This window comes from Pseudorca crassidens, chromosome 7, assembly GCF_039906515.1.
Source record: "Pseudorca crassidens isolate mPseCra1 chromosome 7, mPseCra1.hap1, whole genome shotgun sequence".
Classification (NCBI taxonomy): Eukaryota; Metazoa; Chordata; class Mammalia; order Artiodactyla; family Delphinidae; genus Pseudorca; species Pseudorca crassidens.
The window spans coordinates 26396447-26423866 of record NC_090302.1 but is presented as its reverse complement, the minus strand read 5'-3'; positions in this window follow the sequence as shown (position 1 = coordinate 26423866).

Genomic DNA, 27420 nt, shown 5'->3' with positions numbered 1-27420 from the left:
GGCTGGGCCAGATGTCAGAGGCAGCTCCTTGATCACACAAGCCTCTCCAAGCTTCTCCCCTTCCAAGGTACAACCGAACTAAGTCCAAGAGACCTGCTGGGACTTCCACAGAAGAAAGAGTCCTCTGTTTCAGGTCTCTGGATTTCTCCCAGTCGGTTTTTCCTGCCTGTGTCAATTCCCACAGCCAATGACCCTGTTTACATTGTTCTAAAGATGCTGAAAGGACTTCGCCACAAGAATGCAGGGTTCTCAGGTGCCCTTCGCCGACTTCCTCATCCCTAGCACAGCTGGGAATCCACTTCCCTAGGACAACAGCAAGCCCTGCTTCTCAAAGCCCTAACCAGTAGAGGGCTCCACCTCTGCCTATCTGCAGTTGTCTGACTCAGTGAGCACCTACTGTATGCCCCAAGCACTTCTGCAAGTCAGCGATTCCATACAGCAACCCCATAAGGTGGATGTGACGACCCTATTTTAACGTGAGGTTTGGTAAAGAAAAGGTGACTCATCAGAGACTGAGCTTCCAGGACGTGCCAAACCCAGATTCAACCTGAGGTCAGTCTGATTTCCAGTCGGCTGCATTCTCCTTCCTGTGACCAGAGTTAAGCTCTAAATAACATTACACCCAAGCGCTGACTATCTGCACGTCACTAAGCACGTCTACATCTGTGTCTTTGTTACCCAAGGAAGGCACAGTCAAGAGTACTTCAGGCCAAGGTACAAAAAGAGGTAAAAGGTCATAATTCACCTAAACAAGAGCACTCGTGTTAGACATTCAGGTTCCTTCCAATTTTTCCCAATGAAGTTGTGATTTACTGCTATCAGTCAGTACTGCAGCGTCACAAAAATGAAGAAACCATGTGAATCAGGCTGCCCGGCTTCGAATCCCTTTTATCACACCACAGCCAAGTAACCTTGGCCAAATGATTGAGGCGCTCTAAGCCTCAGCTTCCCGTGTTTAAATGGAGATGAGAATAACACTCACCTCACAACATTGTTATAAGGAGTAAATAAGACGATGCCTGTAAAGCACTTAACACAGAGTCTGGCATATGGCGTGAGCTGGATAAACCCCAGCCATTATTATTATCATAATATCTTTGTGCATAAATCTATCTGCACTCTGATTGTTTTCTTAGGACCGGTTCCAATGGGTAAAATCCCTGTATCAAAGGGTGGCTCTTCATACATAGTACTTAATTATCTTCCAGAAATTTGAGAGTAATTTATACACCCAGCAGAAGTCAATGCAGTACCCACAGCAGTGGGCTCAAAAGATATATCAAATGCAGATGACTATGATACCATACAAGGTGTCTGAACATCCTTCAGTTCTCACATATAAGGACAGTAACTTTCTTTTTTTTTTTTTTTTTCATGCCTCTACAGTCATGGGAATAACCAAGGCCCAGGCTGATCACCCCAAAGGCCTTTGATTTAAGAGTTAGAGAAAATGGGCTTAATTCCAAGCTCTGCCACTTACTGGCTGTGAGATTTTAAGCTAGCTTATTTCCTTCTCGGTCCCTCAGCTTCTTCAACAGTTTGTTTGTTTGTTTGTTTTAATAGAAATTATATCCAGGCAGTATCTTTCATTCATCTTTGTTGTAACTTCGAATACAGAGTAAATGTGACGACTATGCCTGGTGATAATAGCTGTTAATATTTTTTGTACATTTTTCTATAAGTGCATCGCATGTACAGACAAATTTTCACTTTAATATTATATAGATACCTCGTGTGTCAGTATCAAATGGCATGTAGATCCAGCTCTACCAAAATCTTGCTGTGCAATCAGGCCTAAGTGACTTCACCATTCTGGGCCTCTTTTTCCCCGTCTGTAACAATGAGGACCTTGGTCCAGCTTATCTCCAATCGCTATGTTTCTATCATCTTGCCTTCCCATATATCAGGATCTCTCAACCTTGGCACTACGGACACAGTGGGCCAGATAATTTTTTGTTGTGCTGAGGAGGGGTGACTGGCCTGAACGTTGAAGGATGTTTAGGGGCATCCTTGGCCTCTACTACCCAGAGGCACCCCCAGCCCAGTTGGGAGCACGAAAAAATATCTCTAGACATTGCCAAACATCCCCTGAGGGTCAAAATCATCATCCCCGATCGAGAACTACTTATATATTCTTAAGGATTTCAGGCATTGGATGTTAAGGAGCTGGATTCGATGCCTTTTGATACTCTTCCAAATCATAAAATTCCAAAGGCCAAAGATGCTGTGACTGATTTGAACTTAAACCCATCTATAGGGCTTCCCTGGTGGCGCAGTGGTTGAGAGTCCGCCTGCCGATGCAGGGGACGCGGGTTCGTGCCCCGGTGCGGGAAGATCCCACATGCCGTGGAGCGGCTGAGCCCGTGAGCCATGGCCGCTGAGCCTGCACGTCCGGAGCCTGTGCTCCGCAACGGGAGAGGACACAACAGTGAGAGGCCCGCGTACCGCAAAAACAAAAACATCTATAAGCCACATATTTGAGAGAGGACCTAGTCATCTATCGTGTCTCTTCTACCTGCTGGATTCCATGGAGGAGACAGACTCAGTCCTCAGCATTTTGCTGGAAGTGACAGCTAAAACATCCCAACCACAGGCTTGGGGTCCATCTGACCCAATCACCAGTCAGGTATCCCTGGGCAAATTCATTAGGTTTTCTGTGTTTTCCCACATGTCAAAGTGGATGACATCTCAGAGCAATTTGGAGCTAATATACCTGGTACCAAGAAAGAGAAGGAGGAACTCCAAATGGGAAGCTTTTGCTTTCATTTTTCCCTACAGAAACTGATCACCACGTGATCATTTCCCAGCCGTAGCCTTGGGGTTTGAACCAGGTTTCCTTTCTTTAAAATAAATTTATTTATTTATTTATTTTTGGCTGCGTTGGGTCTTCGTTGCTGCGCACGGGCTTCCTCTAGTTGCAGCGAGCAGGGGCTACTCTTCATTGCAGTGCGCGGGCTTCTCATTGCGGTGGCTTCTCTCGTCGCGGGACACAGGCTCTAGGCGCACGGGCTTCAGCAGTTGTGCCTCACGGGCTCTAGAGCGCAGGCTCAGTAGTTGCAGCTTGCGGGCTCTAGAGCGCAGGCTCAGTAGTTGTGGCGCACAGGCTTAGTTGCTCCACGGCATGTGGGATCTTCCCGGACCAGGGCTCCCCTGCATTGGCAGGTGGATTCTTAACCACTGTGCCACCAGGGAAGTCCCAGAACCAGGTTTCCTTTTGATTTAGGTGTTTCCAGCCAGAGTCAAGGAGCAGCTCTTGAGAAAAGGAGTGGACAGATGATCCAGTTAGCAGTCAAAGGAATGCTATGGACCAAGAGAGGGACTTTGGTTCCAGCTGAAAATGTCAGCAGAGTGCTGGGAGAAAGGAATCTGTTTAGCAGGTGTGTTTGAAATCTGGCAGAGAGCTCTGGGCCAGGGCCAGGACCACTGAGCTGCTCTGAATGCCTTCTATGTTGACTCCCTGGGACTCAGACCCAGGATTTAAAGGGGAGAACGTCTAGGGTAAACACACAACGGCCAGACAGCGGCTAGAATTTTTCCTCAGGCCTTCCGCCTCTCTTGCAGAGCACCAAGAGGCCAGCAACAGGCATGTAGCCTGAGTCGGCGGCCTTTGCCCACCCTCTTCTACATCACCTGATCCAAAAGGAGCTCCGAAAATAGCTCAGAATCTGGGCCTGCCTGGGAGAGACAGAAAGATCCATTTACATGGGAAGGTGACTGCTCTGAATACCCACAGCAGACCAATCTATGCTAATGGCTCAGTCTCCCTCCAATCTGGGATTTATATAACTGGCTCCTACACGCTGTCGTTGCCAGCAGAAATGCCTGAATTATCTTAATTCCAGAATGTAAATTATTCCAATTTTGAGGCCATCATTTTAAAGCTGTCAAAGTCAATATTTTTAACAGCCTAGAAAAAAATTACAACTGGAAAATGTCTAAACAAGTTGTGCTTGAGGTCTCAAGACAACTTCTGGCAAAATCTGTGCTGAGATGGAGAAATATCCCACACTGATTCCACAACAAGGGAAAAGCATCAACTCGTCCCGTCACCAATTTGTCTGCAGGAGAAACAATGAGACAGTCTCCTCGCACTGATCACTTTCAATCTGCTACCTTCCACTTACGGATTAATCATTTATATTTTGGTCCTACATTTTGTGGGGTTTTGGTTTTTGTTCTGTTTTGTTTTTAAGAACTTAATTCCTAAAAGAATAACATTCAATACTTGGTCATGAGGGGAAGGGAAAAAAATCCTGCCCTAACCTCCCTTCTTTCAAAGTTTTCACTTCACTTTTGTTTTAATTCACTTCCTGCATTATTCTCTAAGAGCTACTCTATGCTGGGCACAGCTCTGGGGATGCTGGGATGAGTGAGGACTTCCTCGGGGTGAGAGAAGAAGCTTTTAATCGAGCTACCTTGCACTTGGTCAGGAAAGAAAAGGCAACTCCTTTTCATATTTGTGTGTCTTTTTCCATCCAGGTAAATCATCATCTCTACCTTATTAACCCTCCCAGAAAGAAACCAGGAATTGAAGGAAGTGAGCGGGTGAGGAAAGGAGTGTGCAAAGCAGAATCATAGTCACGGTTCACCTTTGGGGCAGAGGCGATTCATGAGTATCTGGGGAGCCAGCCAGGTTGCAGGAACATGGCATCGCCCAATTGGGCACCTCCGCTCACCACTGCCCCAGACACCAGACTCAGGATGGTCCTCGCGGGTAGCGCTAGGAGATCTCTGTTATGGGCCCATCGTTTATTCAGGGGCTGGAAAACACCCCATTCCTGCAGCTCTGAAGCAGGATTAATTGATTGGTCTCGTATGAACCTAAAAGCTGTTAAGAGCAAGGAGGATGAAAAGCAATTTAAATTGCTTTATTACCATTTTCTAGTAAAGTACCAGTTTAGTTCTCAGCCCTACTGTGAAGCAGCAGGTTTCCAGATATTGACTGTGCTGGCATGTGCTCCTAGAAGAGAGGAAATGCCTGGGTCTGAAAAGCAGAAACATCTGCTCAGATCTCCAGCGGGCCTGTCGCTAAAGCCAAGGTGGGGAGGGAGGCGTGTGCCCTCCAGGTGGTGTCACCACAGGCAGGAGATGGGGAAGTACTCCCAACAGGGGAATTTCAGTTCGTGGGTGGAGGCTCTTTTTTTTTTTTTTTAAGACCTCATTCATTTAATGTGGGGGGAGGATGGGGAGAGAGATTATAAATGGTTTTATAAGGCATTCTACAGACTCTGACAGAGGGCAGACAAGATGATTATAGTAGTTATAGTGATCATAACAATGGCCATCGTGTAGTGCTTCTATATGCCAGGCCCTGAGCCCTTAAATCATTTAATCCTCAGACAACACTACAAGGTAGGCACTATTATAATCTCCTTTTTACAGATGAGGAAACTGAAGTGCATGGGCTTAAGTAACTTGCCCAAGTTCACCAGTGGGTAAGTGCAAGAGCCAAGCTTTAAGCCTGGCAAGTCCAGCTGCAGAGTCCCCGGTCTTCATCACTCCCTATGGTAATAATTACCCTCCCCCGTGCTGGATTCGGTCATGCAAACTTTCTCCTTTGATCCTTACAGGAATACTATGAGTTGGACATTACTGTCCCCAATTTTCAAATGGGCAAACTGCAGCTGAGAGTTACGAAGTGTTTGTTCAAGGTCACGAGGATAAGAAATGTCAGAGCCTGGATTAACCCACTTTTGATGACAGCCTGATCCCTCATTGTGATCTGAAAGTTTGGACTTGGGTTACGCTTTCTCAGTGGGGATCTAGCCCAGAATGTCAATAACAAATCAATCAATAATAATAAGATTATTAATAGCTACCATTTACTGAACACTTGCATTTTGAGAAGCCCTCCCCTAGACGTGAGTTCAATCCTCGCAAATCCCTGCAAGTCGGGTTTTTCTTTATTTTCCCCATGAATCAAAAAGGGAAACTGGGGCTCAGAGAAACGAAGTGACTTGACCAGGGTCAACTACACTTAAATGTGAGCTAAGTTGTTCTGGTTCCTAAGTACAAGTGCTTACTGATTGTCCTTTTTTCTTAAAAGCAAAAGAAAAAGAAATAAGGGGAAAAAGAAAAGAAAAGCAAGAGAAACTGAAATGTTAATATTTGGGGGGACTGATGTATACACACTACTATGTATAGAATAGATAACTAATGAGAACCTACTGTTAGCACAGGGAACTCTACTCAATGCTCTGTGGTAATCTAAATGGGAAGGAAATCTAAAAAAGGGGGATATATGTATACATATTGCTGATTCACTTTGCTGTACAGCAAGAAACTAACACAACATTGTAAAGCAACTATACTCCAATAAAATTTAATTCAAAAAAGAAATGTTAATATTTGAAATCCTTTCAGTCCCCTAGAGAAAGTCAAATGTAACAAAATCTTTGCCACACATCTGTAGAACATAAAGCCCACATGAATAGGGATTTTTGGCGTTTTCATCCTCTCCTCTATCCCCAGCACCTCTAACAATACTGGTAGATACTTGTTGAATGAATGAATGGCTGAATCTACTTTAGGCTGTAAAAGAAACATCTTAGGAAGCTTGAGTAGTTTGCAGGAGGAGAGTCTCATGACACTTCTAAGACAAATCCAATAGTGGGGCTACAACTAATCCAAAGTAATGAGGTAGCTTTCCCAGTAATGAGTACCACAAATATGTCCATCTGACCTAAATATTTATTTACAAGAACAGAACTCAATGGGCCACCATCTCTCCAGTTGCTCAAACCAAAACCAGAAACCCTATCCCCACACCTTGACCAAGCTACCGTCATCTCTCCCCTGAACTAACACAGGTTCTTCCCATCTTAACTCCTTGCTTCTACTTTTGACTTCTGCAATACATCCTCCATCCAACAGTGAGGGCATGCCTCCTAAAATATAAATCAGATCATGTCATACACCCTACTTCCCTGGCTCCCCCCTGAACTTTGAGTGAAATCCAAACTTCTTCCATTGGCCTCTGCCTTCCACTACCACCATTTTGAACCACCTCCCCATAACTTAGCATCTAACAAACTATGGACCTTGTATATATGATCTTCTCTGGCTGGCTTCTCCTTCTCCCACTCCTCCCATTCTTGGCTCCTTCTTCCTTTTTTGGCCTCAGCTTTATGTCACCTCTGACCAAGGTTTTTCTCTGATCTTCCAGTCAATTTGTCTGTTTTTATTACTCACCCTCTCATAGCATTCTATTAGTTCCATAGCACTTACCAAGCACAATTCAAAATCATGTATTTCCTTTTTTATTTATTCTCTATATCCCCCACTAGGTTGTAAGCTCATGAAGGCAAAAGACTGTATCTGTTTTGTGTGTGTTTGTTGGGGAAAAGGGAGGGAGTCACCACTGACTATTAGCACCTAACTTTGTGCTTAGCTCTGCGTCTGGTCTATAGTAGACATACAAAGTATTTATTGTTAGTGAATGAGAAAAGGTTATTGGAACAGGAAAAGAGCACAGAGACCCATAAACTGTAAGCATATTGAAAGCAAATTCTATGTGCTGGTCAGCTCTATATTCCCAACAACTTGCCCAGAGGTAGGGGTTAGATGAATGCTTGCTGAATGACAAAATGGGGTAGACAAGTGAATTAACATTTATTAAACTGCTATGTGTTCTGTGCAATCGACATATTTCATTTCATGTAGTATTTCCAATAACCATGTGTAGTGGACACTATTATCTCCATTTTACAAATGAGAAATCAAGTCTCAAAAAGTTTAAGTATCAAAGGTCCCCTAATGATACACTTCCATGTTTATCATGCTGAATGAGTCACCTTATGCAACCTGCTATTTTTGCAGATAAAAAACTGAAGCCAATAGAAACACTCAAGAGGGCTTCCCTGGTGGCACAGTGGTTGAGGGTCCGCCTGCCGATGCAGGGGACACGGGTTCGTGCCCCGGTCCGGGAGGATCCCACATGCCGCGGAGCGGCTGGGCCCATGAGCCGTGGCCGCTGAGCCTGTGCGTCCGGAGCCTGTGCTCTGCAACGGGAGAGGCCACAACAGTGACAGGCCCGCGTACTGCAAAAAAAAAAACAAAACAAAACCAAAACACTCAAGAAACTAGGCATATAAAGCAACTACCTCAACATAATAAAGGCCATATATGAAAGCCCCACAGCTAACTTTATCCTCAACAGCAAAAGACCGTAGATCGGTACAGCAGCGACAGAAAACAGTATGGCAATGAGTCAAAAACTCAACATATAATTACCATCTGACCCAGCAATTCCACTTCTGTATATATACCCAAAAGAACTGAAGGCAAGGACCCAAACAGATACTTGTACACCCATGTTCATAGCAACATTATTCACAATAGTCAAAAGATGGAAACAACCCTAAAGTCCATCAACAGATGAATAGATAAAAAAAATGTGGTATACCTACAATGGAAGTTTATTCAGACTTAAAATGGAATGGATTTTTGATACATACTACAACATGGATGAACCTTGAAGACATTATACTAAGTGAAATAAGCCAGACACAAAAGGATAAATATTGTATGATTCTACTTATATGAGATACCTAGTATAGTCAAATTTATAAAGACAGAAAGTATAATGGGGTTGTCAGGGGTTGAGGGGAGAGGGGAACGGGAAGTTGTTGCTTAATGGGGACAGAGTTTCAGTTTGGGATGATGAAAAAGTTGCAGAGATGGATAATGGTGATCGCAGCAGAACACTGTGAATGTACTTACAGCCACTAAACTGTACACTTAAAAAGGGCCAAAATGGTAAGTTTTATGTTATATATATGTTACCACACACCGAAAAGCTCGAAACCAAGATGAGAAGACTTGCCCAAGATCATACAGTGAGCACAGCCTACACTAGAATTCCCAGCTTCCTGAAGCCCAGGCTTGGGCTATTCTTATCTTTGCTTTAAACTAAAATAGGACTTATAGTTACAGAGCATTTGCAAACACAGGTAAACATCAAGTAGCTTGAACAAAATGAACCAAACTCCTCACTTATTGTTTTCCCCAGACTCTCCAAATAAAAGAAGAAACTGACAACCAGAACATGTAATTGGTGGTGATGGTGGTGATAACAGACCCTCCACACCCTGAGGCCTGGGCCAATGTGCATTCAACTCAACTCCCTGAACCCTATACTCTAACTATAAAAACATCCCAAGCCCCTTTCTCAACAAACTTAGACTTCGTTTTTATTTTTACCTTGATAAGTTGGGACTAAGCAGAAACTCAATGAAGCAGAAACTCACTAATCTCCCAGTTAATTGTGGTTTTACTCTTAAGGTCCCTTTATGGAGGGAAGTCACTGGCGGTCCAGTGGTTAGGACTCTGCGCTCTCACCGCCGAAGACCCAGGTTCAATATCTGGTCGGGGAACTAAAATCCCATAAGCTGAGTGCCGAGGCCAAAAAAAAAAAAAAAAAAAAAACAGAGCTTCCCTGGTGGCACAGTGGTTAAGAATCGCCTGCCAATGCAGGGGACACAGGCTCGAGCCCTCGTCCAGGAAGATCCCACATGCCGCAGAGCAGCTAAGCCCGTGTGCCACAACTACTGAGCCTGAGCTTTAGAGCCCGCAAGCCACAACTACTGAGCCCACACAACACAACTACTGAAGCCCACGCATCTAGAGCCTGCCCACTGCCACAGAGAGTAGCTCCCGCTCACCGCAACTAGAGAAAGCGCACACGCAGCAATGAAGACCCAACGCAGCCAAAAATAAATAAAATAAAATAAATTTTTTAAAAAAGAAAGAAAATGAAACAAAAAGCAAACAAATGAAAAAAAAAAAACCTTTATGGAAATGTCTTTCTAACACAGGAAAATCAAAAAACTACCTGAAAACATTTAAAATTTTCAAACTGAAGCTGGGTTGGCCTCCTTTTTCTTCTCTCCTTTTTTTCTTCCCACTGTCAGGTTGCCCCTTGTTAGGCAACTGAAGAAACTGTTGGCGTCACACTACAACCTGTCTTCCCAAGGCCAGTAAGACTCTTCTGGATGTCATCTGTCACAGCTCTTTGACTACTCAACCAGTGTCTACTTCTCTTAGTCAAGGGTTAGGAAAGAGAAAAGAGGAAGAAAAACTGAAGATTTGTCAAATAAGATTACAGTGAAAACTAGATCACTAAATCCAATCAGACCATTTTACATGAACATGTATTCTTCTGTCCCATGCCATCAAGTAGCACTTTCAACAACACCCTTGCTGTTATAATTGATCTGCCTCCTTATTAATGTCCAAAGTTATCAGAAATCCCAGCGGTGACAGACTCACTTTCAATAAATTTAAATATTAAATTCCCAACTACATTTCCCTTTCAACCTCAAAAAAAAACTCAAATGCAACCTCATGAGTAAAGTGAATTTTAATTGTGTCATTTTTCCACAACAACCTGAATATGGTTATTGATTTTTCTTCAACTGGGTTTAAGTGTTCCGAGTGATAGAATTGTTTTACCCCTCCCCTTCCCACTAAGTCTCTTCATCCTTCTTGTCCATTAAGAATCCATGTTAACTATGAAGAACATTTATGCTATCAAAGTTCAAACTTTTAAAAAGAAAAAAAACCTTGATTTCATTTTTTTAAGTTCAAGGCTTTTTGATTGGAATAGAAAAGGAAAAGAAACTTTTATATGTCACATAATTCCAACCAGCTATTAATCACCTTCATCCTAAAGATGTGTGCTTTTCTGCCCTTTTAAAACATTGAAGTTCAAGGACTTGAAAATCCCTCGTTGGACCTAGAGATTATCATACTAAGTATAAAGTAAGTCAGACAGAAAAAGACAAATATCATATGATATCACTCATATGCGGAATCTAATTTTTTAAAAATGATACAAATGAACTTACTTACAAAACAGAAACTGACTTACAGGTAGCAAAAACAAACTTATGGTTACCAAAGGGCAAACATCGGGGGTGGGGAGGGGAGATAAATCAGGAGCTTGGGATTAACATATACGCACTACTATATATAAGATAGATAACCAATAAGGACCTACTGTATAGCACAGGGAACTCTACTCAATACTCTGTAATAACCTATACGAGAAAAGAATCTGAAAAAGAATGAATATATGATAGCTAGTGGGAAGCAGCCGCATAGCACAGGGAGATCAGCTCCATGCTTTGTGACCACCTAGAGGGGTGGGATAAGGAGGGTGGGAGGGAAATGCAAGAGGGAGGAGATATAGGGATATATGTATAGCTGATTCACTTTGCTATACAGCAGAAACTAACACACCATTGTAAAGCAATTATACTCCAATAAAGATGTTTAAAAAAGAAGAATGAATATATGTATACACATATCACTGAATCACTTTGCTGTACACCTGAAACAAACACAACATTGTAAATCAACTATACTCCCATTTAATTTTTTTTAAAAAAGGAAGAAAATCCCTCCTGACTTTAGGGACATTTCAACCCCCTACTCTGTTTATATCCAAGAGAAACATCGGCTCTTAACTTAAGCTCTCCTCATTCAGATCTGTATGCTGTTGTTGCTTCTATTGCTGTTGAACAACTAGGTTGCCTGGATTTGTGCTGCTCACAGATGGGAGAAACACCATCTGAACAAGGTACCTTATTGATTCTACCGCCTATATTCCTTGAGAGCACAGTCCTTCTCTTCGGCTCCAAAGATGAAGCGGCTCGTGAACATTTAACTGGCCGCTCATCTCACAGAGACTTAGGATAATTTTTCTCCAGTTCCCAGTTTCTCCAAAGGGAAACAAGTGGTAAATTTCTACTTGGGATTCCAGATGGTCCGACTATCACTCGCAGCCCCATCTCCCGGCCAAGCTTTGAACCACCCTCCCCTGGCAAAATCCCTCTCCTCCTGTCAATTTCCAGTAAGGTACATGTTGATTTAAAAAATATATTAAGTAATGTTTGGCAAGCACGCTACAGTTTACTGTATCCTCTTTTAAGTTAGATGTATGTTTTATGTTTTTCTAAAATACATTAGTTGTTTCAATACAAAGTCAATTTTGAAAAATTCTTCACAATCTCACAAACCACATAACCCCTCTTATCATTTTTGAAACAAAAAGAATACATTTATAATCTATAGTGACAGAAAGCAGACCAGCACTTGTCCAGGGCTAGGAGTAGGGGGACTGACTATAAGGGGCAAGAAGGAATTTTCTGGGGTAACAACAGCATATTTTTTCCAGCTTTATTGAGATATAAGTGACATATAACATTGTGCGAGTTTAACGTGTACAGTGTGATGATTTGATATGTGTGTATATTGTGAAATGATTACAAGTTTAGTTGACACATCTATCACTAACACAGTTACCATTTTGTGTGTGGGGTAAGAACTTTTAAGTATACAATACAGTGTTGTTAACTTAGTCATCATGCTGTACATTAGATCCCCAGAATTTATTCATCTTATCACTTGTACCCTTTGACCACTTTCACCCATTTCTCCCACCCTCCCAGCCCCTGGAAACCACTGATCTACTCTCTGTTTCTATGAATTCGAAGATTTTTTTTAGATTCTACATATAAATAAGATTATACAGTATTTATGTTTCTCTGTCTGACTTATTTCACTTAGCATAACGCCCTCAAGTTTCACCCATATTTTCGCAAATGGTGGTATTTCTTTCAACAAAAGTATATCTTGATTGGGGTGGTTACATGGCTATATTTATTTGTCCAAAGTCATTACCCTGTACACTTAAACTGAGTACATTTTACTGTATGTAAATTACATCTCAATAAAGTTTAAATAATGATATATTCATTATGAAATTCAAATAAGTCTCCCAGTTAAAGATGCTGGATTTATTTTACTTTTCCCTTTCTCATAACCTCACTAAAATGGTAGTAAAGGAAGGGATATAAGACATCCAAGGACAAGGAGAACAGAAATAAAAAGTCTTCAGAAGATGAAAATTCAACAGCTTTTAGAACTTAGCTGAGCAGAGTAAGTTACAAACTCAGTGCCTACAGATGGATGAATAAAATCATGAGAAGTTACTGGGCATTTTTCTCTGTAGGATCCCTGGAGGGAAAGAGAGGGAAGCTTAGAACTTGAGGGAGGGGGTTGAAATATAAAAATAAAAGAGGGATTAGCTGAAGGTCTGTATGGAGAGGAATGGGACCCCCCCCCAACCCCTCCTTCACTATAGGCAGCTAGATCATTACCCCTTCCTCAGCCTCCATGGTGGTAGGACAGAGGTGTATTTCAGAGAGACCCCAGACTCAGAGGCACCAAGCACAATGGAAAGCAGGGGCTGGGGGACAAGACTGAAACAAGCCATTTACAAGTAAGTTGACCTATGAACTGCAGCCTCCACAGGTCAGTAATCCAAACAGTTCAAAGCAGACATTTTGAAGTTCTATCTCTGGAAAAATTAAACAGTTCTAGAGAAAAGACCATGCACAAACCTTCCAGGGTTTTACCCATGGTGAGACAGTTTCCATCCTTGATCTGCCGAGACTGAAGCCTACCAGTTCATAAACATTCAATCAACACACACCCATACACACACACAAACACACACACACATACACACACACACACACACAGCTTCCAGATAATGGCTCAGTTTTAAATAAGAACAGAGTGGAGAGCATAATTAGACATTTAAGAAATGCCATCCACGTGATTTTTTTTTAAGAGTTGAAATAAGTATTTTTTTAAAAAAAGAAACTTGGAGGGAACAGAGACAACATAGGGAGCTTAAGAGAGCTTTTGAAAAAGAAACTTATATCTTTAAAGTGATAAGAGACACTGTTGCATCCATAAAACAAGAAATGGGTGCTATAAAAAGGAAATAATCAGAGAAGAGAGAGCTCTCCGATATTTAAAATATGTTAATCTAAGTAAAAGTTCATGAGAAGTACTGAAGTAGAGAAAATCTTATGTAAAACAGAACAAAAAGACACAGAGATGAGGAAGGGGATCAACCAGGAGGAACTACATCCCAATAATGAAAATTAAAGAAAAATAGAACCCAGAAAAAGGAAAAGAAATCATCAAAGAAATAAAGGATACAAATCTTTCATTGAAGGGGCCCGTGTGTATATACACAAAAACGAACATACATAAATGCAAATCATCATGAAATTTTAAGATGTCAGAGATAAACAGAAAATGCAAAAAGCTTCCAGAAACAACATATAGGTCACAGACAAGGAATACATAAAAGAGGGCATTAGACTTCTCAGTATCAACATTCATTTTCAGTTAGTGAAGTATGGCCTTTAAGTTTGTGAGACATTTCTTAACTTAGAATTTTATATCAAGCTAAACTATCATTCAGGTTAGAAGGAAAAATAGGGCAATGTTTATATATGCCAAGCCTCAAGAATGTTTACCTCTTAGACCTTTCCTCAGAAACTACTAAAGGATGTACTTCAGGAGAAGAAGGACTGGGTTGAGAAAATGGAAGTTCAAAGATTAAGGAATAAAGGAGAGTGGCAAACAGAATTTTATGATGTGCACCAAACCTAGAGAAAAACCCATCCAGTTTAGATGAGGGGTATTGAGAACTATAGGAAAGAACTTCCCAGGAAAAAAATATAGAATTGATAGCTTTTACTTTATGTATTTAAGCATTTGGAAAAATTACTGCTGGGTGTTTGACATGTCTGTTGCTGTGCTTAGGAAAAAAAAATAGTGTGATAAGTAAACAGAAAATAAAATAAGTGGAAAAAATTCAGGTATTTATTAAATGCATAAAAAACAAAAATTATATGATAAAGAATTCATACTACTTAGCTAGGTAGTGAACTATTTAAGTAGTTGTGACAGTATTGCCCTATCTATAAATTAGGTCAAAAATATTATATAATTATATTGGGAAGCTGGAGAATTGGAAAGGGAAGAAATGGGTTTATAAGGGAGACAAATCCTCAAGGAACATAATAGGAATCTAATACATATCAAAAAAAACAATTTTAAGTATATTATTCATATATTTGAAGATAACTATGAAAAGAAACTGTTAAACGAGTTTAAAGTAGCTCCCTCTGAAATACAGACCAGAGATAGAAAAAGTTGGGGCAAGGAATTATTATATTTTATGTAAGATTTTAGTACTACTTTATGTTCAAACTACATGTATCACACATGTGATTTTTAATAGAAAAGAAAAGCAGTCTCATGTTTTTACTATTACAAGTAATATTACAAAGTACTTTTGCATCCAGTGTCTCATTTGGTTTTCACAAGAGTCCACTGGGATAGAATTTACTGTTCGCCCTATTTTATAGATGAAGAAGTTGAGAATCAGACAGATGAGGTGAGTTGTGACAAGTCTACTGATTCTAAGTCCTTACCTTTTCCTCCAACCCAAAGTTAAAGAACAATATTGTAATATGAGTGTATTTATTGTTCTGCCTGACTCCAAAAAGGTACTTAAGGTAACTTATAAAGACGCATATAGCACTGTCAGATAAATTGAACTAAAAATAAATCATTTGAGAAGCACATAAAAGAAATAAGGATAGTAGTCTCAAGGGTAAAACTAGTTTATCGAATGCAAGTCAGTAAATCCTGTACATCACCATAGAAATAAAGCCAAACTTTGGCTCTGAGCTTCCTAGCAACCAATGCTAAAAAGGAAACAAGATTAACAAGTTAGAAGATTCACTTTGTCTACAAAGCAGGATCAAATCAGATATACCCCAAAATAAATAAATAAGGAAACTCATCTATTCTTGCTGCTGAAACCAGGGAGAGCTTTCACCCACTAGTCTTCCTAAAGAAGAAACTACATAATGTAATGAGCAATATCCTCAAGAATATTCCTAAAATAGGTCAGTTACAAGTAGAATCTGTGTCCTTCAATGTGGACCAATTTCATCACACCACTACCAATTTGAATAAAAATAACTTAACAGGGACAGGAGGAGAGGCCTCAAAATAATGAGACCTAAGTATAAGAAAAAATGCAAAGCAGATGTAATGCTCCGATTAGCCATGTATACATATATGCATATACAAGACACACATATACACACAGGTATATATGAAATCTATAGAGTTTTTAAACAACTCAATTTCCTGGCACATTCACCAAGAGAAACTAACTGCAAAATGTACACATCCTAACGATTGATGCCACTTTTTAAATAGGATTATTCACTATAAATGAGTTTAAAATTGATTTATCTATCTAAAACGGTGACATTGGTTTTGGAAGGATTGATCAGCAGCTATTCTTTCCCTAAGAGGCAACGGTCTCTTAAATCCACTCTTGATCCACGAGAACAAAACCATCTCAACTGTTAAATGTTTTGTTTTGTTTTGTTTAAGACTTTTTTTTGATGTAGACCATTTGTTTTTAAGTCTTTATTGAATTTGTTACAATATTGCTTCTGTATTATGTTTTGGTGTTTCAGCCACGAAACCTGTGGGATCTTAGCTCCCGGACCAGGGATGGAACCTGCACCCCTGCATTGGAAAGTGAAGTCTTAACCACTGGACCGCCAGGGAAGTCCTTCATCTGTTAAATGTTGACTCTAGATGAGAGATGTTGAAATTGCCTTTCCCTGTATCCACCTCCATTTTTGTCTCAAGAAGAGGTGTGCAAATTCTATGACATTTCATTGGGCCACAGCACCAGGGATGCTGATTTGACTGAGCCACGCTGGACAGTGTGTAAAAGATGGAAACTCTGGAGCTGTCCCTGGGCATCAGGTCCCTCCAGTACTTGCCTGCTGTTCTCTGGGTGAATCATGGGCATTCCAATGTGCTGACACCAAAGGATGACACCCAAAGCTGTCTTCCTCAGAGGTGCCAAAAATTCTCCTTTAGTCTTTAATGCATTAAGACCCTGCTGAGTTCTATGCACAAATGGAAACAACAGACCTCTCTTATAGAGTCCAGACCTGGTGCACATGGACCTACTGATAACAAGACCCAATGCTGCCTCTCTTATTTTGAACCGTCTACTCAAACCTTCCTCCTCGCATGTATCCTTTTCTTTATGCCACTCACTCCTGCAAATAAATTCAGGCTCAATGGGATTATCAGGCTCCTAGTATCAATGTAGCCTGTGTGGTCCCAGGACAAAGCAGCCTGTGGGATAGAAATGGATTCTCATTAAAACAGTATTTCAGTAGGTCTGACTCTATTCACTCCTCTGACCCCCGGAGGACTCGGGCATCATCCTCATCATTTTGCCCATTGATTCCCAGGAGGCCTCTAAGGGCTGTCTCATGCATGCTCACTTCCTCACTCTGTCTGCTCTCACCACATACCATGTCTTCCCTTCCTGGTCCAGAACACCTCCCCGATGTCCATCACCTTCACAGCTGTGTAAAGGCACCCCAACAATGTTGCTAGGGCACACCATCAAAACACCTCCCACGTACCCACCAAAAATGCAGCTAATGTGAGGTAGTTCTGAAGATGCCAAAGCAGCACTTTGTTTCCATCAGTCTTTAAGGTACTTAAGTCAACTCATCTTTGTGCAGAAGTGGAGGGAGAGTCTTATAAGCTCCATTGTAAGTGGAAGTATTACGACAACTGTAGTGATGTATTTATGCTTATTTGCAGCTCGCTCTTTCTCTGGAGTCCATATAAGAATCTACAGAGGGCTGGACCAGGGGAGAATTCTGAATGGCAGACACCACGGCTGAAGGTGGGTGACCCATCCTTACCTATAAATTCTAAAGTTTTGATACCGGAATAATCATGTCTAACTTTAGAATGAAGTCTCTTCTGCTGGCACATAAAACAGAGATGAGCCCATCCCATCAGACTTCTGAACAAACCCAGCCATGTCTTTTTTTTTTTCCCAGCCACGTCTTGATCTTAGGGGAAACCAGATTTGACTCAAACTGTCGTAACAATATTCACCGCTTAACAAGCACCTCCATGCACTTGTGCTGGTTCCCTCGTTTAATACAAGAATCCTGGGAGCGGAACAGTATTTTGTCCACTTTGAAGGTAATAACTGAAGCTTGTCCATTCACGATCTTCTCCAGAGCTCCTCTCTGAGGCTACGGAGGCCTGGACTGTGCAGGGTCTACCCCAAGCCAGTACTGGACACTATGTTAGGCCATATTGGCAGGATCCAACTGTACCCTTTTAGAAACTGCAACCGTAGAAAGAGAAATGAAACCTAGACACGAATCAAACTATTAAAAGGTCACATAATAGGTACAGGGTGCTGTAGATATGCTGGGGGTGGGGAGGACTGGAAATTATGTCACACCAAGTGCTCATGCTTTAAACGGCCAAGTGATATTCATTCATTCACTCAACAAGCAAAAACTGAATGTCTACTCTGGGCTAGGAACTGTACTGGGCACTGAAATCACAACCATGTAAGGAAACTCATAGGCTAATAGAGAAAGAATTAAATATTCCCACTGTGCTATTAATTTCCTAGAGCTGCCGTAACAAATTACCACAAACTGGAAAGCTTAAGACAAGAGAAATGTATTCTCTCTCAGTTCTGGGGTCTAGACATCCACAATCAAGGTGTTGGTGGGGTCATGCTCTCTCTGAAGGCTCTAAAGAAAGAATCCTTCCTTGCTTTTTCCTAGCTTCCAGTGGCTGCCAGCAATCCTTGGCATTCCTTGTAGCTGCATCGCTTCCATCTCTGCCTCTGTCGTCTCCTGGCCTTCTTCCCTGTGCATCTTTACATCATCTTCTTCTCTCTCTGTCTTCCTCTGGCTTTCATATAAGGACACCAGTCGTTGGATTTAGGGCCCATCCTAATCCAGTATGACCTTAATTACATCTGCAAAACGCTATTTCCACATAAAGTCATATTCTGAGGATCCAAGTGGACACGAACTTTGAAGGAACGTTGTTCGATCCAGTACACCCACAATCAATAAAACTCAACAAGCACCGGATAGGGAAGTACAGGGGGCTATGGGAGCACATGGATTGGGACCGAATTCAGACTCGAGAGAGTCAAGAGATCAGAATCCAGGAAGAGAGTGTGCAGACCCAGAGTTCACTTGTATGGAGACAACTTGACTGCTTCTCCCCAAATGCACCCACCAACTCTCCATCTCTCTGACTCCTCCTTTGTCAAAGTCAAGGCCCAAACCTACCTCCTCCATCAAATCTTTTCTGATTTCACTCTCTTGGAATTAATCACTCCTTTCTCTGCACTTCCACAGCTTGACCTTGTTTATAGGAATGAATACTAGCATACGTCGAGGGTCTTCTATGAACCAGGAATGTGCTAGTCACTTTCACGTACCCAGCAATCCCCCTAAAGTGGAATCCCAATTTTAGAGGTAGAAAAACCGAGGCTCAGAGCACACAGTGTCTTGTCAGTATGGCCCCAAAGGTCGTGCATGATGTTTGGGCGCACATGCTTCCTATATTCAGGGGCTCAGTACAGTCCTAGGCCCCTTCTGCTTCCCCAGGACAAAGTGAGCCAGCTCAGAATGTAGACTGTATCTTATGCCCGTGGCGTGGAGGAAACACCCCTAGGACACAGCTGAGTGTCACGCCACGATGAATGCCCACAGAGGTCATGAAGGTCCATGAGCTACTCATCGCTCTCTGCATCTTCACTGCACGCTGTCCAATCCTTCTTTCCTCCCAGGAGAAAATCAGACCGGTTGGGAGTGTTTGCACCAAGAAAAACCCACCTCATAGCAAACATTCCTCCAGTCCCCAAGGATTCCTCATAAGAGCTCTCCACAGCACCCGCTCCCAGGTCAGACAATGTGCTAAAGCAGCTGTTTAACACCAGAGGCTCCAGGTCCCTGGAGACCCGAGACAAGCTCCTGAGACATGTAATATGTCTCCATTAGCCGAGCAACTGGCTTGGGCTATGTTTTCTAATTCCATATTCCTGAGTTCATTAGCTGCAAGCAAGCCTGCCAGGAACTCAGGGCTCACCGGCTTTTCCAAACAGCGGAGAGAGAAATGTATCACATGGATCGCCCTACAGATCTGTTTTTCCTGGAACCCAATGCCAGAGACGCTTGTTACCACCACAACCTGGGCAGGCTGAGCTGCAGAGCATGCTGGGATGTCCATGCTGAGTCAGCAGGGCCAGGTGAGTAAGCAGGAACAGTCATGGAGGACAGAGTAAACTCGGCTCTGAGAGACAGGGCAGGCTTCCAAGTCCCAATGTCCAAGAGGGCGAGAGGAAAGGGGATACAGCACAGCAGGTAACAGCTCAAACTCCAGAGTTCGACAGTATTGGTTTTGAATCCTGGCACTGCCACTTAGCAACTCTTTGACCTTAGGCAACTTACATAACCTCTTATGCGCCAGAGGTAATAAAAGAACCTCCAGATTGTCCTGAGGATAGAACGAGATAATGCTTGCAAAGCTCTTAGCACATGGCTTGGCCCAGGGTAAACTATAATTAATGTCCTTTGCAGGTCGATTTCAGTCTCCAGGGAAAGCTGGGGGCTGAGCTGGTGGACAGCGACCTCCCATCCGAAATGCCCTCACAGAGGGACTTCCCTGGCGGCCCAGTGGTTAAGACTCCACGCTCCCAATGCAGACGGCACGAGTTTGACCCCTGGTCGGGGAACCAAGATCCCACATCCCGCATGGCATGGCCAAAAAAAAAAGAAAAAAGAAATGCCCTCACAGAGAATAGCAGCTCACCAACTCCAGGTCCCCCTTCCAGGCTGCAACAATGTCCGAATTAACCAGTGTGGGATTGGGGCATGTATCGTCCACCAAGATAGTCATAGCTACATGTAGCTACTGAGCACGTGAAGTGTGGCTAGTCCACCAAGTTGTGCCGTAAGTGTAAACTTCACATTGGATTCGAAAGGCTTAGTACGAAAAAAATTAGCAAAATAGCTCATTATACTCTTTCTTATATTGCCTTCATGTTGACATGATAATATTTTGGTTATGTTGGGTTAAATAAAATATACCATTAAGATTACTTTCACCTATTTCTTTTTACCTTTTTCTTTGTGTTGTTTCGGTGTTGTTTCTCTTTTTTGTTTTGTTTTGGTTTTTATTTATTTATTTATTTATTTTGGGCCACGCCACACAGCATGCGGGATCCAAGTTTCCCGCCAAGGGATCGAACCCGTGCACCCTACAGTGGAAGCTCGGAGTCCTAACCACTGGACCGCCAGGAGTAATTCCCATCTTTTTACCTTTTGCAATGCGGCTATAAGAAAATGTTAAGTTACACATGCAGCTTGCATGCATGGCTCACATTACCTTTCCATCGGACAAGTGTTCCAGCCAATGCATTGGACTCAGGGCTTCAGTTCCGGTGTCAAGAAAAGTGGAGCATAAGGCAGGCAAGGTTCTGAGCTAATATGCGGGCCAGGCCCAGCTCCCCTGGAAATAGAGATGATGATGGCAGCAAGACACATATCAGACCCACCTCCTGGTGGGAAGAAGCCCCTGTCAAAGGGCCAAGCCTGTACGGGGCTGGCTCTGTGACTGGGTAGGGCCAAGCTGTGAGCTTTAGGACCTGCACTGGGCATGGCTGAGGGCTCCAGGGACAGACAGCTACCATATCTGAGATTGTGGATAAACCTGGTAACAGGTAGGCACCTCATAACACCATGCGTTCCTCCCTCACATGTCATTGGCAGAGATGAGGCATCATGACACCTCCCTCAAATGAATTCACACCCAGCTCAGAATCCTGGGCTGGAAGAGAAAGCCAGACAGAGCAGGGAGAAGAAGCAGGGAGGTTTTGGAGGAAAACTTTCAAAGTATTGAGTGTGTCCTCAAGCCAAGCTAGCCACAGCCAATTCCCAGTCCGGACATAAGAAGAGTTCTTGGAGAGCTCTATCTCCTAGGCCCTTGAGAACACGATTATAGTTAGAACCATATGTAGGGCCTAACACGTTTAAGGAAACTCTCTCAGTCCCAAACAGCCTCTGAAATGAGATGAGGTACAATCTAAACCCAAGACTCCTCTCAGGCATGACATCAAAACCTATTTATTAACTCCTGAAGTTAAAGTTTCCCAAGAATAGGTGCTGTCCTTACGTGAATGAGGGTGAGCAGTTTTGTCAAATAATTTCTCCAGTTTAAAAACTGAGAAATTTAGCGTCTGATCTTGCCTCCATGAAGTAGAAACCAACAAGCTCATATAAAGGAGGCACATGGAAAGCACTGGAGAGCGAAGGAAAATAAGACAGTTTTGCAGCTGAGGAGACCTCTGTGATGTGCTGTGCTCTGGACTTAGATTATTTTTAGGCTTTGGCATGAAAATCAGGGTTAGTATTTCACTCCTTGGCCTTCTGAAGACACTCACATGACTTGGTCTTTCTGGACAAAGCATGTGTTCTGGTACAGGTTAGGTGAAGACCACCACCAGATTCAGTGAGGCAGCCCCATTCTTGAATATAACGTGCAAAAGGCAAGTCTGACCCCCGTGTCCAATGTGGATTTTAAAGGGCCATGTGGCCATGAAAAAAAAGAAAACAACTTCTGTTACTTCTCCAAGACATGAAGAAACCTTGAATAACCTCTGGAAACTATCGGAAGCCACTCCAGTGGTATACCTCCAACATGTCTTATGAAAAATCCATTACATTTAACTGCATTCAGCATTTTGGGGGTTGCCTGTTTATCTCAGCAGCATGGATGACTCACCTCTATCACCACATGTCACATGATAAGCCCAGTTCTAACAAACAGATGGGGACTCAGGTGAGGTGGGGAAATTTCCTCTGTACTCCCTGAGACCCCTGAACTCACCCCTCGTACTGTGTCACACACCACATGTTGAGACTGTCCGCAAACTCAACCCACGAGGGCCACTCTTGTTTGTATCTGCTCCATTTAACAGATCCTAACAGATCCTGGTCTGTGCTGAGCACTTCATAAATGTGTGTTAAATAAGAATTACTGCCTAAAACTCTGAGCTTCATCTTTCTCAGTGCACCCTCTGCACTCTGTTTACAACGAGTACTAAGTCGCCGAGCAGTTCACTGGGTTGTAAAGTTAACTCCTACTAGGGAGAAGGACTAGGGGGAGGCCATGGAGAAATGGGACAAGGCCAAGGGCTTCCATGGGGGCAGTGTTGGTTAGGTAAACCAGAGATGACCAAGTTCAGGGTGAGCTTCAAAGAGGTAGACATAATCCAACCTTCCCCAGAAAGACTTTCATTATCATAGTACTGATGATGCTAAAACTAAGAACAATAAGAATATTCACTTAACTTTTTTCATGCTCGTGTCTTGAATCTCTACAATGTTCCAGACAGTGTTCTGAGCATTAAGGACACAGCAGGAAATAGAACAGTCCAAGTCCACACACTCGTGGATGCAGGGAGACAACATAAGGAAGTAAATGTCATAGCACACAAGAGAGGGGGTGTCAGGAGAGGAAGGGCTGCGATTTATTCAAGGTGGCCAGGCAGACCTCAGCGACACATGGATACCCGCAAGGAATGTTGCAGAGGAAGCAAGTACAACAATGTTCAGGGAGATGCAAGGCAGCCAGAGGACTGGCTCTCAAGAAGGTTTTTCACCGCAGGATGTACCAGTGTGTTACTTCCCACGTGAAATTGGATAATATAGAGTCCAATGGTTGTGTCATAAAATTCAAAAACAACCACCAGCACAATGACAAAACTTCTCACCAAAACCAAGACCAGTAGATGTCTCCCCCACCAAGCCCCAGACGAGGGGACAAGTGATAATGTTTATTTTTGACTCTTGGTAATAAATGTACAACTGCCAGAAATGTCTCTCTGAAAAACAAGACACCACCTTCTACCGCCCAGTCCATGTAAGGCTCCACGAAGCTTTACCACGGGGCCCGGGTTTTGTTGGACGGTCCTGGACTTTCAGGCTTTTAACTCCACTTTCCCTATCTGCCTGCAAAGAAAAGAACAGCAGAAGGTTCCCTGTACCCATCTGGATGTGACTGTGCTCCTTCGGTTATCCCCAGACCTCTACTAAAGTCTTATTTGTGAATCATCCTCTTCTCAGCTGCTTGAATCACTGTTACAACAAACATGAGTTACATTTATTGAGTCCCCACCTGTTTCCCACAGGAGCTTTACGAGATACTATTTGTATTAGTCTGCTCAGGCTACCATAACAAAATACCACAGACTGGGTGGCTTCAACAACAGGCACTTATTTTTCCACACTTCTGGGGACCAGAAGTCCATGATCAAGGCTTGGGCAAATTCGGTTTCTGGTGAAGCTTCTCTTCCAGGCTTATAGACAGCTGCCTTCTCATGTGTCCGCATGTGGCCCTTCCTCTGTTCTTGTGCAGAGGGAGGGAGAGGGAGAGAGAGAGAGAGAAGACTGGTGTCTCTTCCTCTTCTTATAAGGACACCAATCCTATCAAATTAAGGCCCTGAACTTATGACCTCATTTAACCTTAATTACATCCCTAAAGGTGCTATCTCCAAATGCAGTTAAGGTTAGCAATTTAGGGGAGACATAATTCGATCGGTAACGCTATTACTTTCCCCATTTTGCGCTTAAGAAAACTGAGGCTTAGAGAAGTGAAGTAGCTTTGTCATAGTCAAAAAGCCAAGTCTTGGATGCCCAATGGAAGAAACACACCTTTATCCACTTCACTATACCACTGTAGCGAATTAATGTGTGTGGACACTTTGGCCAACATATTCCTGGGGGAGCAGGCTGGGTGGTGGCAGAGAAATCTACAGGAGAAGGGAAATCTTAGCAAGGATGGAGTCATGGCAACCAGGGTCAGCCAGCTGAACCCACCAGGGCTTTACCCTGTCACCAAACTTGGAGGTTCTAGGTCTGAGGTTTATTAAGAGAGATGACAATTTCACTTACATGATTCTGATAAAGAAGAAACACTATAGTCCAGACACTGGAGTCCCCAAGAGTTTGGCATGTCTGGTGGCAAAGCAGGGAGCCTGTGGTTCAAAATCACCCTGTTTCTTTCAATGCAGAGAATCTCAGGTAAGCCGTGGGGATCACAGAATTCCTTTTTATTACCATAAACAGACTTGCCCATCCTGGATGACCCCATGCTCCCAGCCTTTCCTCTTTTCCCCTAACATCTCAATGTATTTGTCCGGCATCCTATTCCCTCTACCTGGTATGCTAAGGGAAAATAATGATTTTTAAAATGCCCAGTGGTCATAATGGCTAAAATGTCTTCTATTGGTATTTCACAGATTCATTCAACAAATATTTGTTGTCTCTCTATTATAGATCAGATAACATTCTAGGCACCAGCATTATAAGATTGAATAAGTCAAAAAAGATCCTTGTCCTCAAAGCACACATGTTCTAGGAAGGAACTTATATTTTTATGAGGTTCTTAACCTTTTTCTTAAGGAGAACATCTCTACTGCTAAGTCAGTCACAAGCAGTGTGAAAAAATCAAACATGATTTGCAGTCATGATTATAAGACCCGATTTCAAGCTCCAGCTTCATGTCTTTTATTTATTCATGTAACATCCACTATGTACCAGGAATTGCGCTTGGTGTTAGTGATATAGAAATGACCAGGGGTGGAGAGACAGACCATCACAATGCAATATGCTAAGTGCTATGAGAGAATCACCGTCAAAGTGCTTTGGAATTAGAGAGGCGGGAGCAGTTTGATCTCTTTCAGTAAAATACAGACCACTTCACAGAAGAAATTAGATATTTGAGCTAAGTAATTAAGGAGCAAGAATCTTCTAGGTAAAGAAAGTGAGGTTGGTCTATGCCTCAGTATGCACAAAAGTATACAGCACTTGGGGAAAATGGGGGGGGGGGGCGATCAGCATAGCTGATGATGATTTTAGGCAGGTGGGAGAAAGTATAAAGAACTCAAACTGGCCAGATTTGTCTCCATTTCTATGATTATTTCAGAAACCCAACTCTAACAGTTCCCACACCCTCATATTTTAATGGCACAATTGGAGAACCATAAATAAAATCTACCTCTACAAATATGCTTCTATTCTCAGAGTGTACATGCAGGCAGACATGTGTACAGATATATACTTTAGCCTGTAAACATATCATCGTGAGATATAACAGAACTGAGAGGCTTCATACTCAACACTTGGATGATCTGACTTTACCAACAGTTATTCAAATTCGACTTGGAATATAAAGTATCTTTATCTCTTATGGAGACAGAAGAATTAGCCTCAAATGCCATAAAATTGAGCACATCAGAACTTGCATCAGGAAATCCTGCACTTGCACTGTCTAAATCTTTGACTCAATTAAATGATGTTTAAAATCGACTGCTTCAAAATCATTATGATACATTGAAAGCAATCCTCTGCTGTTAACCAGAGGGTAATTGATCCTGAGAGGGTACAATAAGCCAAGGAAACTTCCTGCCACTCCCAGAAAGGAGCTGCCCAACAGCCCCATGCCTCAGCCTTCAGGAAGAGACTGGAGAAACAGTAAAGCATGACATACTGTTGTGTCAGCCTTAGTGCTATTTGCTACATAATTGCAGCTTTCTACTTTGCAGGCACATGGGAATGTTACATTCTCTTCAAAAGTTTATTGTATTCCTTAAAAAAAAAAAAGAAAACTAAAAATAGAGCTACCATATGATCCAGCAATCCCACTCCCCAGCATGTATACAGAGAAAACCATACTTCAAAAATATACATGTACCCCTTTGTTCATTGCAGCACTATTTACAATAGCCCAGACAGGGAAGCAACCTAAATGTCCATCAGCAGAGGAGTGGATAAAGAGGTGGTACATTATACACAATGGAATATTACTCAGCCATAAAAAGAACGAAACAATGCCATTTGCAGCAACATGGATGGACCTAGAGATTATCATACTAAGTAGGTCAGAAAGACAAATATCATGTGATATTGCTTATATGTGGAATCTAAAAAAATGATACAAATGAACTTATTTACAAAACAGAAACAGACTCACAGACTTCGAAAACAAATTTATGATTATCAAAGGAGAAAGTTTGAGGGGAAGGGATAAATTAGGAGGTTGAGATTAACATATACACACTACTATATATAAAATAGATAATCAACAAGGACCTACTGTACAGCACAAAGAACTCTACTCAATATTCTGTAATAACCTAAATGTGAAAAGAATCTGAAAAAAGATTATATATATATAGATAGATATAGAGATATAACTGAATTGCTTTGCTGTACACCTGAAACTAATACAACATTGTAAATCAACTATACTCCAATATAAAATTTTAAAAAAAGTTTTTAAAGAGTTTATTGTAGATTTTCCAAGCTTTTCTCCTCTCTCTCATGATGGCCAATGATAATAGCTGCTTCATCGTCCTGGTTCCGGAACGGAATACCCAGAAGCAGATATCCAGCCATTTTGTGATACGTGTACACAGCAAGTGAGAAATAAACCTCATCGTTAAAAACCAATAAAAATTGTAGACTGTTTGTTACTAGGTATAATCTAGCCTTGCTAGTGCATGAGTGTCACAGATTTGAAAGTTGAATCAACTCTATTTTAAAGTAGGACCAACTATTCACATATCGAGCACACACCATATGCTAGTACGTGTTCCATATTTTA